Below are 12937 nucleotides of genomic sequence, written 5' to 3'. Positions count from 1 at the left end.
GTACCCTATAATGCACATGTGAAAAAAACATTCTTTCCTATTGGATAATAAATTTATGCTTTTCCAAATTGTTCCTGAGCTATGCAAGGAAAAAGATCCAGAACATGTAAACCTGAAAGCCTGACTGAGATGACCACATTTAAAAATATTTTTACTGAAAATACAGTTTATGTAAAGAAAGGTGATACTGACAGAGTGGCTGTACTCCACAGAAAAGCATCATGAAGTTTCAACAGTGGAGGACAAGCAAAGAGACCAACAAATACAAAAACATACAAGAAAATATATATTGTTCATAAATACTATATATATGCAGGTCAAAAGATCCCCTGACATTTTGTTCTAACTAGTACCTAGTAACTTGCAACTAATACCCAATTTCAGATATACAGCTGTGTATCGCATGTTGCATTGATGTGGTATTTTTCCTTCCCCTATCATTAGTCTTGTAAATGTGCAGCATTTGCAAATTTCTTCCTGCTTTTTAAGTAGATAAACTTGGCAAACAGTGGATTGAAAGTAAATACTGTATATTATACATTTACTTTAGCTCTTACTGATTTTGCATTAATACCTTTTTATTAAATACGGTAAGTCTGTAATGTTTTTTACATAAATACTTACTATTATTATATTTTATACTTTAGAGAGAAGAGTGATGTGACAATCCTTCTGTGAGGTTACATTTGAAAAAACAGTGTCTATCAAGGTTTCAAAATATATTAAAGCATTCTAAGGGCCATTTCACATCTATAAGCTTGCAGTAGTTTAACATATGTGTTTTTGCATTAAAGTAGATATAAACCCAAACACTAAAATCTTTACATCTCATATAATCTTTAGCATGCACTTTCAAAAATCATCTTCAATCTTTTTAATATCTGCATTGTTTCATTAAAATAATACCTTGTAGTCAGGCCATGAAGTTTCTTTTTTGGGTAGCTACAGCTGTGGGGTGACAAGATTATGTCCCTGTTTCCCAGCTGCTTGCTGCTTTGTCACCTGGTCACATAAACCTCCAATGGAGACTATTTAGGAAGCTGCATCAATGCTCATTTAACATACATTTTTCTCAGTTATCATCAGGAAGGCCATCCTGAAAAATGCTATGCAGACTCCATCGGAGTTAATCAGGTAGATGGTAGCTTCAAAGAGGCTGGGTGAAAGAATGAATAAAAGATGGAAACAGTATTTCCCGAAAGAAAATCATAGCAATTAGTTATAATACACATGACTGGGGTATTGTCAATGTTCCAGCTGCCATGACACACCATTTATATCCAAGATGATACCAAAATAATTCACACTTGACCACCTTTATTTGGATACTAATGGACATAGCTGCCTATTTATTAAATAATTATTATTTATTAAATAATATTCCATAACAAAATACATCTTTTATATTACATTTTATATAAACCATAATAACAATAACATAATTTGCTGACCTTATCATAGATCTCAGGTTTTTGAAAGCATATGTAAATGAATAACCAGCTGTATTTGCCACCAGCTTGCATAATAAGGCCCCCAGCCACAATTACACCACCTCGGGGACAACTCCTTACTAAGTTACCATCTGCCCCAATAACCAGTATCACATTACTGCTAAACTTACAGGGAAAGTACGCCCATACCCAAGATGGGCCCACCCATTGTTCTCTTTTGAACAACCCCACCTTCAAAAACGTTAACACCTCTGCCACCAACACCCAAGCTTGCACATTACGCACATAAAATCTAGTCACTTCCTTGTTGACTTTTATTCTGGCCTTGTTGAGCCTGTCCACAGACCGGGCCATGCACCAAGAAGACCTGCCCATTATGTCGGACCAGAGCAAAATCGTATCCGGAAAAAAGGATCTCAGTCTCAGGAAATCAAATTTGATATCCCTGATCAATTCACATGTGGAGCAGAGCCCAAGATCATTCCCTCCCACATGCAAAAAGAGAACATCCGGAGGTCATTCTAGCCTGCGTAGTAGTGTACCTCAGGTAATACCCTGGACCACAACATGCCAGGGACCCCAATCCACTGAACCCTAACCTCTTCCCAAGGAAAACGAAATTGCCTGCCTTCCGGTCACACAGTAGCCCTTTTTGCTCCCCAAGAAACATAGTAGTGGCAGAGGATCCACAACAAACATTTCAACCCTGCAAAACAGAAAGGCAGAAATATTATGATTTACTGTGCACAACTCCGCGAACAACTAACACATCAGAAGAACACACACAAGAGACAGCAGGGAAAATACGACAAAAATCTCTGAAAGTCAGCATAAAAAAGCAAAGCAGATAATGGGGTGAAAGGAAGATAAGGCATGAACCAACACCCACAAGCTTCATAAAAGATGAGGACAAACATACAGCCGAAAATGCTGAACCACTCGATCATCCAGGCCCCAGCAAGCTGCCTCAGTGGCCGCCCCATTCCAAAACAAATGAGAGGAGTATTCCTGCGGTAGAAAACAAACAAACACTTCCTCAAGACAGAATCAAATTTACACTTTGACAATGTAGAACCATCTGCATAAAATAGAAAAGGCCCAGGTCCTGCTGGCCGAAGCACTAACCATTCCTGGACTTGACAAGCATCATTGTTGGGGACAAATTCCACCTAGGCCCCATGAACCAACTGGTCAGTTTTTGATTTCCTGATGAACAAAGGCACCTTGTTACCCTTGGAGACAACTTTGGAAAATTCTAACCCCCCACCCAGTTTTTAGACTGACATACAAATTCACCAACTCTCACAGCCAACCCAAATGCTGTCCTGAAAAGTAACACCTTGTAAGGTGAAGAACAGACCACCGGCAGGCAGCGCAGAATGGTCCTAAGTATCTCAAAAGAAATAGGGGGTCAGGAATCCTGGAACACTTCTGCCCCTCCTATAAACCCTCATGACTTTCTTGACCCAGAAGGACTTAGTAAGTAACATCCTGAAAACCAGAAAGCTGGAAAAAGAAAGCTAATCCAGCAAGCTTGTAATTCGCCATCGATACAGATACCCTGAGTTTGATGTTCCGGCCAATCAAGAACAGCAAGGTGTGTAAGAGATCCTCATCCCGAGAGAAACCTCCAACCAAACTTACCAATGCATGCCATTCCCTCCAAACCTTTTCATAGGCTGACCATGTTGAAACACAAACAGAATTGTGGAAAAGATTGGCAAGGCAACATTCCACAAGTGATTGAGGCAGGGAATTCCCCATTGCTCAACCTCTGGTGCCAACTGACAGAATCTTTCCCACTGAAAGCAAGAAATGTCACAGCCACTGTGTTAGCAACTCCTGGCACATGAGAAGACTATTTTTTGGAATTCAAAAGAAGACACTGTAAAACTAGATGCCTCAGCAGACAAACGACTGGCAGGGATGAAGCAGAATATTGTTATTGGCGTACACTAACCCATGTTGTCACAATTAAATTTAACCCACTTGTTTCTAAACTCCTGACCCAACAAATCCACAGCCAACACTATGGGGAACAATTCCAGCAAAATGAGGTTTCCCAAAAAATCAGCCTCCCTCCATGAATCCAGCCAGCTCCACGCACTCCACTGCTCATGGAAAAACGCTGCACACCCATCCGAGCCTGCTGCATATGTGTACAATTTCAGATCAAAATCCGAAACTGCAGCAGCATCCATCCACAAGGAATGGCCATTGCAATTATCCAGAAACATTTCCCACACTCAAAGATCCTCCCTATGTTACTTGTATAGTCTGATGAAAAGATGCGGAGCCTGGACCTCAGCAGTAGCTGCTGCCAAGTGTCTGAAAAAAACCTACCCATCAGCATATTGCGGCAGGAAAAATTTACCTTACCCAGCAGCAATTGCCGGGAGCGTAATTGGATTTTTTTGCTTCCAAGAGAAGAAACTATCCCACACAGGCCAACCAATTTGTCAATTGGCAAATGGCATTTTATTGCAACAAAAATGTAAGGTCAGTAGTGGGACTGTTTTTTTTCTAGCGCCAACTGCACTCCGAAAAGCTCAAAGACATGTTGAATCGTAGCCAACAATGTAAGGCAGGTTTTCCTGGGTTCCTTTTACGGAACAACCCCAAGAGGAAAAAAAAAAACAGCAGGTCTAACGGAGGGGACAAACAGGGGCAAGCCATTCTTCCCAAGGAAACTTCTTTTGACAATTTCTCTGAAACAACGTCCTGATGTAACTGTGCCGATTTTAAATTATATGAGATTGGAGGAAAATGATACATATCACAAAGCCACCTGACAACCAGCGCTGCATCCCGATTCGGGTATCTACTTAGAATTGGTGCCATTTTTCCACCTTCGCCAGAGTCCTACCTTCTGCAAAAATCATTGATTTCCTTTTACTTGTTTGAAACATTTGGAGAACGAATGCGAGCCTCTACAACCAGAGCATTGGTGGCAAAAATGACAGGATCCCCCGAATCTGCACAATTCTTTGTTGAATTGCCAACAAAACCCCTTGCGCTTTGTGGCTGATGGCGTTGAGGTTCCAGATCCACCTCTGTCCCCCCCCTGAAAGGGAGCGGTATTACTCTTCGCTTGAGTCATAAGCTTCATCCACAAACTGATTTTTTTGTGGTCACATCTCAAGGCGGGCCAAACTGCCTTCAGTTGACTAAACTGTTTGTCGTACCTCAACCAAGCCCTTATGCCATACACACATTAGGCTTTACTGACAGAGTCCAGATAACAGAAAAGCTCAGATCAATGTTCGGGAGCCTTTTTCCCCAATAATGCTAGCCAGGATATGAAATGTCTAAACCCAGTTGGGAAACATCTGTGGAATCAAGCAGTTCTCCTTTTTTTTTTACTTGTTATCTAGCTTCACTTTATCCAGAATACATTTTTTAAGGGGCAGCAAGGAAAAGATCTCCACATATGCACCTTTCGAGATCTTCTCCTGCACCTCCTGTTTGAGATGCGCACCTAATAGGCTCTCAAAGCACACGTACACCTCACATCTTGCAGAGTCTGACAAACAGTGAGACTGTGGGACCCCAATCAACTAGCTAGATCCAGGCGGAGATCAGAGTGACCGCTGTAGTAGAAGATGTCCCCGGATCATAACGCACCATTGCCACATTAAAGCCCCAAAGAAGGGCATGAAGAACTTTGGCCACTAACCCCTCCTGACCTATGGCCATGGCTGACTGAGTCCCCTATGACCCCTTTCCTCTTAAAACCCCATCAGCAGTACTGAAAGGCCATAGTACAAAAACATAATACCGTGATGTACATTCCATCATCCCCAATAATGAAATACCAAAAAAAAACAAAGAGCGGGACTATATCGGCATGTGTATGGTTGGAAAGAGGCAGTCCCATCACCACTATATAAAAAACATATACAACCTTATTGTAATATTATTAAAAAGACAAGAATAACATAACACAATAACAGACATATATATTAAAATACATGGATCCGTGATCACTGTGCACTTGTGATGGATACAATATACCACACCAACGGATCTCGATGTATGTGCAGTCTAACGGTCCCTGATAAGCCAACGCTTTTCACAATTATAGCTTCGTCAGGGCACTACAAAGACCACATACGTGCTGCACTAAAGAAATATGAGAAAAATATATATACATTATAATCACAATTTTGCATTTACATCAAATATCACATTGGTATATAGCTTCATAATTATTCTGACCTGAAACACTCACAATGGAGAAAATATAGCAAGCAAGGGAACCGGACTCCTGTGCAGACGTCAGGAGCCCTTTAAGTGGATCAATGTCAGTGATGGGGAGTGAATATTATATTAGGGGCAAATCAAACCCCCACAAGAAGAAAATAATACAAAAAATAAAGGAATATTAGACGGGGGGGGAGGGCCAGGGCTTATTGTGTTGCAGAAGACCAATCAGTCTCTGAGTGTTGTCATAGGCAAGACACCCACAGAACAGACAGGAGACAAAGGGAACTGGACAACTGGTAACCGAGCAGACAATGCAGCAGAGACAGGACACAAGCTGACAGACTTACTAGGCTGTCCCGTTGCATTCAGCCACAGATCCAGATCCCTGACATGAAGGGACCTCTGCAGGTGCCTGGTCCTCCCCAGGGGCACTTTCTTCTTCCTCCAAACCCAACACCTCATCCTCAGACCTGTCCTCTTTAGCCCCTACTGCCGTGGCCATGGAAGGGTTATGGAAACCAGCAGCTTGGCGACAGACGAGGACGTCATCACCCCCTGCCAGACCATCCAAGCCACACCCTGCCTCACCCTGCACCACTGGCGCACACTTTGCCACTCCCTATGCTCCACCAATAAGGTAAGGCTATTTTTTATCAAACTACAGACCTGTTAACCCTCTCACTACAACATCCTGGGCTTCCAAACCCAGTCATGTAGGTCTTTTACCTATGCTATGCATACGGTTCAAGGCCTGTTACTGCACATTAGAAAGCGATATGTCAACCATTTATGTTTTACATCCACTTTAGGTTGCATTCACATCTGCATGTTCCAGAAACTTGTGAAAAATGGTGTCATTAATTCCTAATGGCATCCCAAATGTGGCCATTACATGTGGCAAAATACGCTACATGTAATGGTAAAATAGCTTGAAGCTCTATGCCTGAAAAGGTGCAGGAGCTTCTTTGGCATGTTTATCATGTGTTGGGAAAATTAAAATGAATAGGTTGCCATGTGAGGGTTGTGTAAAAATGCATAAAAAAAATTGCAATAAAGGGCGCTCCCGCTACGCTAAGTGTAAAAAGGCCTTAATGTTAATTTTCCTTTATTCATGCTAAAAAGATCCTGCCAGGTAACTAAAGATTTATAACTGTTAGGTTTATGTTACCTCCCTTCCGTTCCAGCACTGCAGCTTTCGAAAGTCTCCTCAGAATACTGCACCTCCGGCAGCATTGGATGCCTGGGTTTTCCTCTGTGCACTGTTTTCTTTCTCCAACATCACAAAAGAATTCAGCAGTGAGGCTTACATGCATTTTTTACGTTTTTCTGTGTTTGCATTTAAAGTGGTTGTAAAGGCAGAAGGTTTTTTATTTTTTTATTTATAACAATGCATTCTATGCATTAGGATAAAAAGCCTTCTGTGTGCAGCAGCTCCCCTCAGCCCCTCTAGGACTTACCTGAGGTTCATCTAGATCCAGCGATCTTGCAGGAATGTCTCGGCTGTCCAGGACTGCCCTCCTCATTAGCTGAGATAGTAGCACGGCACCATTGGCTCCCGCTGCTGTCAATTAAAATCAGTCAGCCAATGAGGAGAGAGAGGGACACACAGAGCTGTTACTCGGCTCAGGTGTCCCCATAGCAAGCTGCTTGCTTTGGGGGCACTCAACAGGAGGGAAGGGCCAGGAGCACTGAAGAGGGACCCAAGAAGAGGAAGATCGGGGCTGCTCTGTGCAAAACCAACTGCACAGAGGGGGTAAGTATAACATGTTTGTTATTTCTAACTAAAAAATTATGAGACATTAGTATCACTTTAAATTAGAGAATTGAAACAAGTATATCTTTACCATGTAGTAAAAGTGCATGATAACACACAGAACTGTGCATTATTGCATTGTTTTACTATGCATTTCTATGAATCTCCTTAAAAGAAATCTATGTTAAAAGTGTACACTTTCATTCTATACCATCAGCATTGTAATAACCATTCAAACAATACGGTAGTTTTTTCTTTGACAATCTAGTATAAGCTTACTTAAAAAGTCTTCTCTATTGTGGGTGCTACCTGACTGTTGGCCATCTCCTTCTCTCAGCACCTCTGTAGTTCAGAAGGCAGGCTCTGTGAAATGTGTGACAAATAGTGTTGAGCGAACACGGACTGTATTATTCGTGTTCGTACCGAATAATTGGATTTTTTGTACCCGAACACGGACACGGACACTTTACTGTATGTTCGGGTAAAAATCCGTGTTCGGTCGTTTTATTTCCGGGTTTTGCATGCTTTGGCGCTCTTTTCATGGCGGGCTTTCAACAGCCAATCAACAATCGTTTAACTGGTGTGCCTTAAGCCATCCCAGCCATGCCTGCAAATGTCTCAGTAGCTGTGATTGGCCGTCTGAAGCATGTGACCAAGTCTTTATAAGTTCGAGGCAGCCGCAGCGGCGTCATTATGCTGCTTAGATTCAGGGACAGAGCACACATCAACGTGCTGGCTGCTGATTAGGGAAAGATAGGCAGGAAAAAACCATTTGTGTCCGGATAGAATTGAGGGACAGGTCGGAGTGTTTAGGCAGGGCGAGTTGTAGGCATTTTAGGGATAGAGTCTGCTGAATTATATAGGGTCAGTGTCTTCTACAAACTACAATCGATATTGCTGTGTGGGGGGTGGGGTCTGCACTCAATCCTGATCTACGATCTCTTCTCAATCCTGTTAGGGACAGAGTCTGCTGAATTTTAGGGAAACTGTGTTCTACAAACTACAATCGATATTGCTGTGTGGTGTGGGATTGGAGATAGGCAGGTGTCAGTGATCCACATCCATTTTTCTGTGTGTGAGCTGCAGTGAACACAATCTTTTTGGGCTGCAGTGAACACAATCTTTTTGGGCTGCAGTGAACACAATCTTTTTGGGCTGCAGTGAACACAATCTTTTTGGGCTGCAGTGAACACAATCGTTTTGGGGTGCAGTGAACAAAATCTTTTTGGGGTGCAGTGAACACAATCCTTTTTGGTGTGCAGTGAACACAATCTTTGTGGGGTGCAGTGAACAAAATCCTTTGTGGGGTGCAGTGAACACAATCTTTTTGGGGTGCAGTGAACAAAATCCTTTTTGGGGTGCAGTGAACAACATCCTTTTTGGGGTGCAGTGAACACAATCTTTTTGGGGTGCAGTGAACAAAATCCTTTGTGGGGTGCAGTGAACACAATCTTTTTGGGGTGCAGTGAACACAATCTTTTTGGGGTGGAGTGAACAACATCCTTTTTGGGGTGCAGTGAACAAAATCCTTTTTGGGGTGCAGTGAACAAAATCATTTTTGGGGTGCAGTGAACACAATCTTTTTGGGGTGCAGTGAACACAATCTTTGTGGGGTGCAGTGAACACAATCTTTTTGGGGTGGAGTGAACAACATCCTTTTTGGGGTGCAGTGAACAACATCCTTTTTGGGGTGCAGTGAACACAATCTTTTTGGGGTGCAGTGAACACAATCTTTGTGGGGTACAGTGAACAGAATCTTTGTGGGGTGCAGTGAACACAATCTTTGGGGGGTACAGTGAACACAATCTTTGTGAGGTGCAGTGAACACAATCTTTGTGGGGTGCAGTGAACACAATCATTGTGGGGTGCAGTGAACTCAATCTTTGTGGGGTACAGTGAACACAATCTCATACTGAAGGTTTGAGGGTGCTGCCTGTTCCATACTCCCCCTACTCCTCATCTAGCCTTTTAGGGGTACAAACAATAGTAATTGGGGCCTAGTGTGGTTGTGTACGTGTGATATACATACACTTTTTTGGGATCATATTTTCTATTCCGCTATTTAATCAAAAACCTTTGGGGATCAGTTAAATTGGGGGATAGTCTGTGTTGGTACGTGTGAGAGAGATCCACCTTTCCAAGTTGTTGGGGTTCATCTCATACTTCTGAAGGTTTGAGGGTGCTGCCTGTTACATACTCCCCCTACTCCTAGCCTTTTAGGGGTACAAACAATAGTAATTGGGGCCTAGTGTGGTTGTGTACGTGTGATATACATACACTTTTTTGGGATCATATTTTCTATTCCGCTATTTAATCAAAAACCTTTGGGGATCAGTTAAATTGGGGGATAGTCTGTGTTGGTACGTGTGAGAGAGATCCACCTTTCCAAGTTGTTGGGGTTCATCTCATACTTCTGAAGGTTTGAGGGTGCTGCCTGTTCCATACTCCCCCTACTCCTAGCCTTTTAGGGGTACAAACAATAGTAATTGGGGCCTAGTGTGGTTGTGTACGTGTGATATACATACACTTTTTTGGGATCATATTTTCTATTCCGCTATTTAATCAAAAACCTCTGGGGATCAGTTAAATTGGGGGATAGTCTGTGTTGGTACGTGTGAGAGAGATCCACCTTTCCAAGTTGTTGGGGTTCATCTCATACTTCTGAAGGTTTGAGGGTGCTGCCTGTTCCATACTCCCCCTACTCCTAGCCTTTTAGGGGTACAAACAATAGTAATTGGGGCCTAGTGTGGTTGTGTACGTGTGATATACATACACTTTTTTGGGATCATATTTTCTATTCCGCTATTTAATCAAAAACCTTTGGGGATCAGTTAAATTGGGGGATAGTCTGTGTTGGTACGTGTGAGAGAGATCCACCTTTCCAAGTTGTTGGGGTTCATCTCATACTTCTGAAGGTTTGAGGGTGCTGCCTGTTCCATACTCCCCCTACTCCTAGCCTTTTAGGGGTACAAACAATAGTAATTGGGGCCTAGTGTGGTTGTGTACGTGTGATATACATACACTTTTTTGGGATCATATTTTCTATTCCGCTATTTAATCAAAAACCTTTGGGGATCAGTTAAATTGGGGGATAGTCTGTGTTGGTACGTGTGAGAGAGATCCACCTTTCCAAGTTGTTGGGGTTCATCTCATACTTCTGAAGGTTTGAGGGTGCTGCCTGTTCCATACTCCCCCTACTCCTAGCCTTTTAGGGGTACAAACAATAGTAATTGGGGCCTAGTGTGGTTGTGTACGTGTGATATACATACACTTTTTTGGGATCATATTTTCTATTCCGCTATTTAATCAAAAACCTTTGGGGATCAGTTAAATTGGGGGATAGTCTGTGTTGGTACGTGTGAGAGAGATCCACCTTTCCAAGTTGTTGGGGTTCATCTCATACTTCTGAAGGTTTGAGGGTGCTGCCTGTTCCATACTCCCCCTACTCCTAGCCTTTTAGGGGTACAAACAATAGTAATTGGGGCCTAGTGTGGTTGTGTACGTGTGATATACATACACTTTTTTGGGATCATATTTTCTATTCCGCTATTTAATCAAAAACCTCTGGGGATCAGTTAAATTGGGGGATAGTCTGTGTTGGTACGTGTGAGAGAGATCCACCTTTCCAAGTTGTTGGGGTTCATCTCATACTTCTGAAGGTTTGAGGGTGCTGCCTGTTCCATACTCCCCCTACTCCTAGCCTTTTAGGGGTACAAACAATAGTAATTGGGGCCTAGTGTGGTTGTGTACGTGTGATATACATACACTTTTTTGGGATCATATTTTCTATTCCGCTATTTAATCAAAAACCTTTGGGGATCAGTTAAATTGGGGGATAGTCTGTGTTGGTACGTGTGAGAGAGATCCACCTTTCCAAGTTGTTGGGGTTCATCTCATACTTCTGAAGGTTTGAGGGTGCTGCCTGTTCCATACTCCCCCTACTCCTAGCCTTTTAGGGGTACAAACAATAGTAATTGGGGCCTAGTGTGGTTGTGTACGTGTGATATACATACACTTTTTTGGGATCATATTTTCTATTCCGCTATTTAATCAAAAACCTTTGGGGATCAGTTAAATTGGGGGATAGTCTGTGTTGGTACGTGTGAGAGAGATCCACCTTTCCAAGTTGTTGGGGTTCATCTCATACTTCTGAAGGTTTGAGGGTGCTGCCTGTTCCATACTCCCCCTACTCCTAGCCTTTTAGGGGTACAAACAATAGTAATTGGGGCCTAGTGTGGTTGTGTACGTGTGATATACATACACTTTTTTGGGATCATATTTTCTATTCCGCTATTTAATCAAAAACCTTTGGGGATCAGTTAAATTGGGGGATAGTCTGTGTTGGTACGTGTGAGAGAGATCCACCTTTCCAAGTTGTTGGGGTTCATCTCATACTTCTGAAGGTTTGAGGGTGCTGCCTGTTCCATACTCCCCCTACTCCTAGCCTTTTAGGGGTACAAACAATAGTAATTGGGGCCTAGTGTGGTTGTGTACGTGTGATATACATACACTTTTTTGGGATCATATTTTCTATTCCGCTATTTAATCAAAAACCTTTGGGGATCAGTTAAATTGGGGGATAGTCTGTGTTGGTACGTGTGAGAGAGATCCACCTTTCCAAGTTGTTGGGGTTCATCTCATACTTCTGAAGGTTTGAGGGTGCTGCCTGTTCCATACTCCCCCTACTCCTAGCCTTTTAGGGGTACAAACAATAGTAATTGGGGCCTAGTGTGGTTGTGTACGTGTGATATACATACACTTTTTTGGGATCATATTTTCTATTCCGCTATTTAATCAAAAACCTTTGGGGATCAGTTAAATTGGGGGATAGTCTGTGTTGGTACGTGTGAGAGAGATCCACCTTTCCAAGTTGTTGGGGTTCATCTCATACTTCTGAAGGTTTGAGGGTGCTGCCTGTTCCATACTCCCCCTACTCCTAGCCTTTTAGGGGTACAAACAATAGTAATTGGGGCCTAGTGTGGTTGTGTACGTGTGATATACATACACTTTTTTGGGATCATATTTTCTATTCCGCTATTTAATCAAAAACCTTTGGGGATCAGTTAAATTGGGGGATAGTCTGTGTTGGTACGTGTGAGAGAGATCCACCTTTCCAAGTTGTTGGGGTTCATCTCATACTTCTGAAGGTTTGAGGGTGCTGCCTGTTCCATACTCCCCCTACTCCTAGCCTTTTAGGGGTACAAACAATAGTAATTGGGGCCTAGTGTGGTTGTGTACGTGTGATATACATACACTTTTTTGGGATCATATTTTCTATTCCGCTATTTAATCAAAAACCTTTGGGGATCAGTTAAATTGGGGGATAGTCTGTGTTGGTACGTGTGAGAGAGATCCACCTTTCCAAGTTGTTGGGGTTCATCTCATACTTCTGAAGGTTTGAGGGTGCTGCCTGTTCCATACTCCCCCTACTCCTAGCCTTTTAGGGGTACAAACAATAGTAATTGGGGCCTAGTGTGGTTGTGTACGTGTGATATACATACACTTTTTTGGGATCATATTTTCTATT

The sequence above is a fragment of the Pelophylax lessonae genome (genome assembly GCF_965119305.1).
Source record: "Pelophylax lessonae genome assembly, chromosome: 3".
In the NCBI taxonomy this organism is placed as follows: domain Eukaryota; kingdom Metazoa; phylum Chordata; class Amphibia; order Anura; family Ranidae; genus Pelophylax; species Pelophylax lessonae.
The sequence above is the reverse complement of the archived record's forward strand: the minus strand, read 5'-3'. Positions refer to the sequence as shown.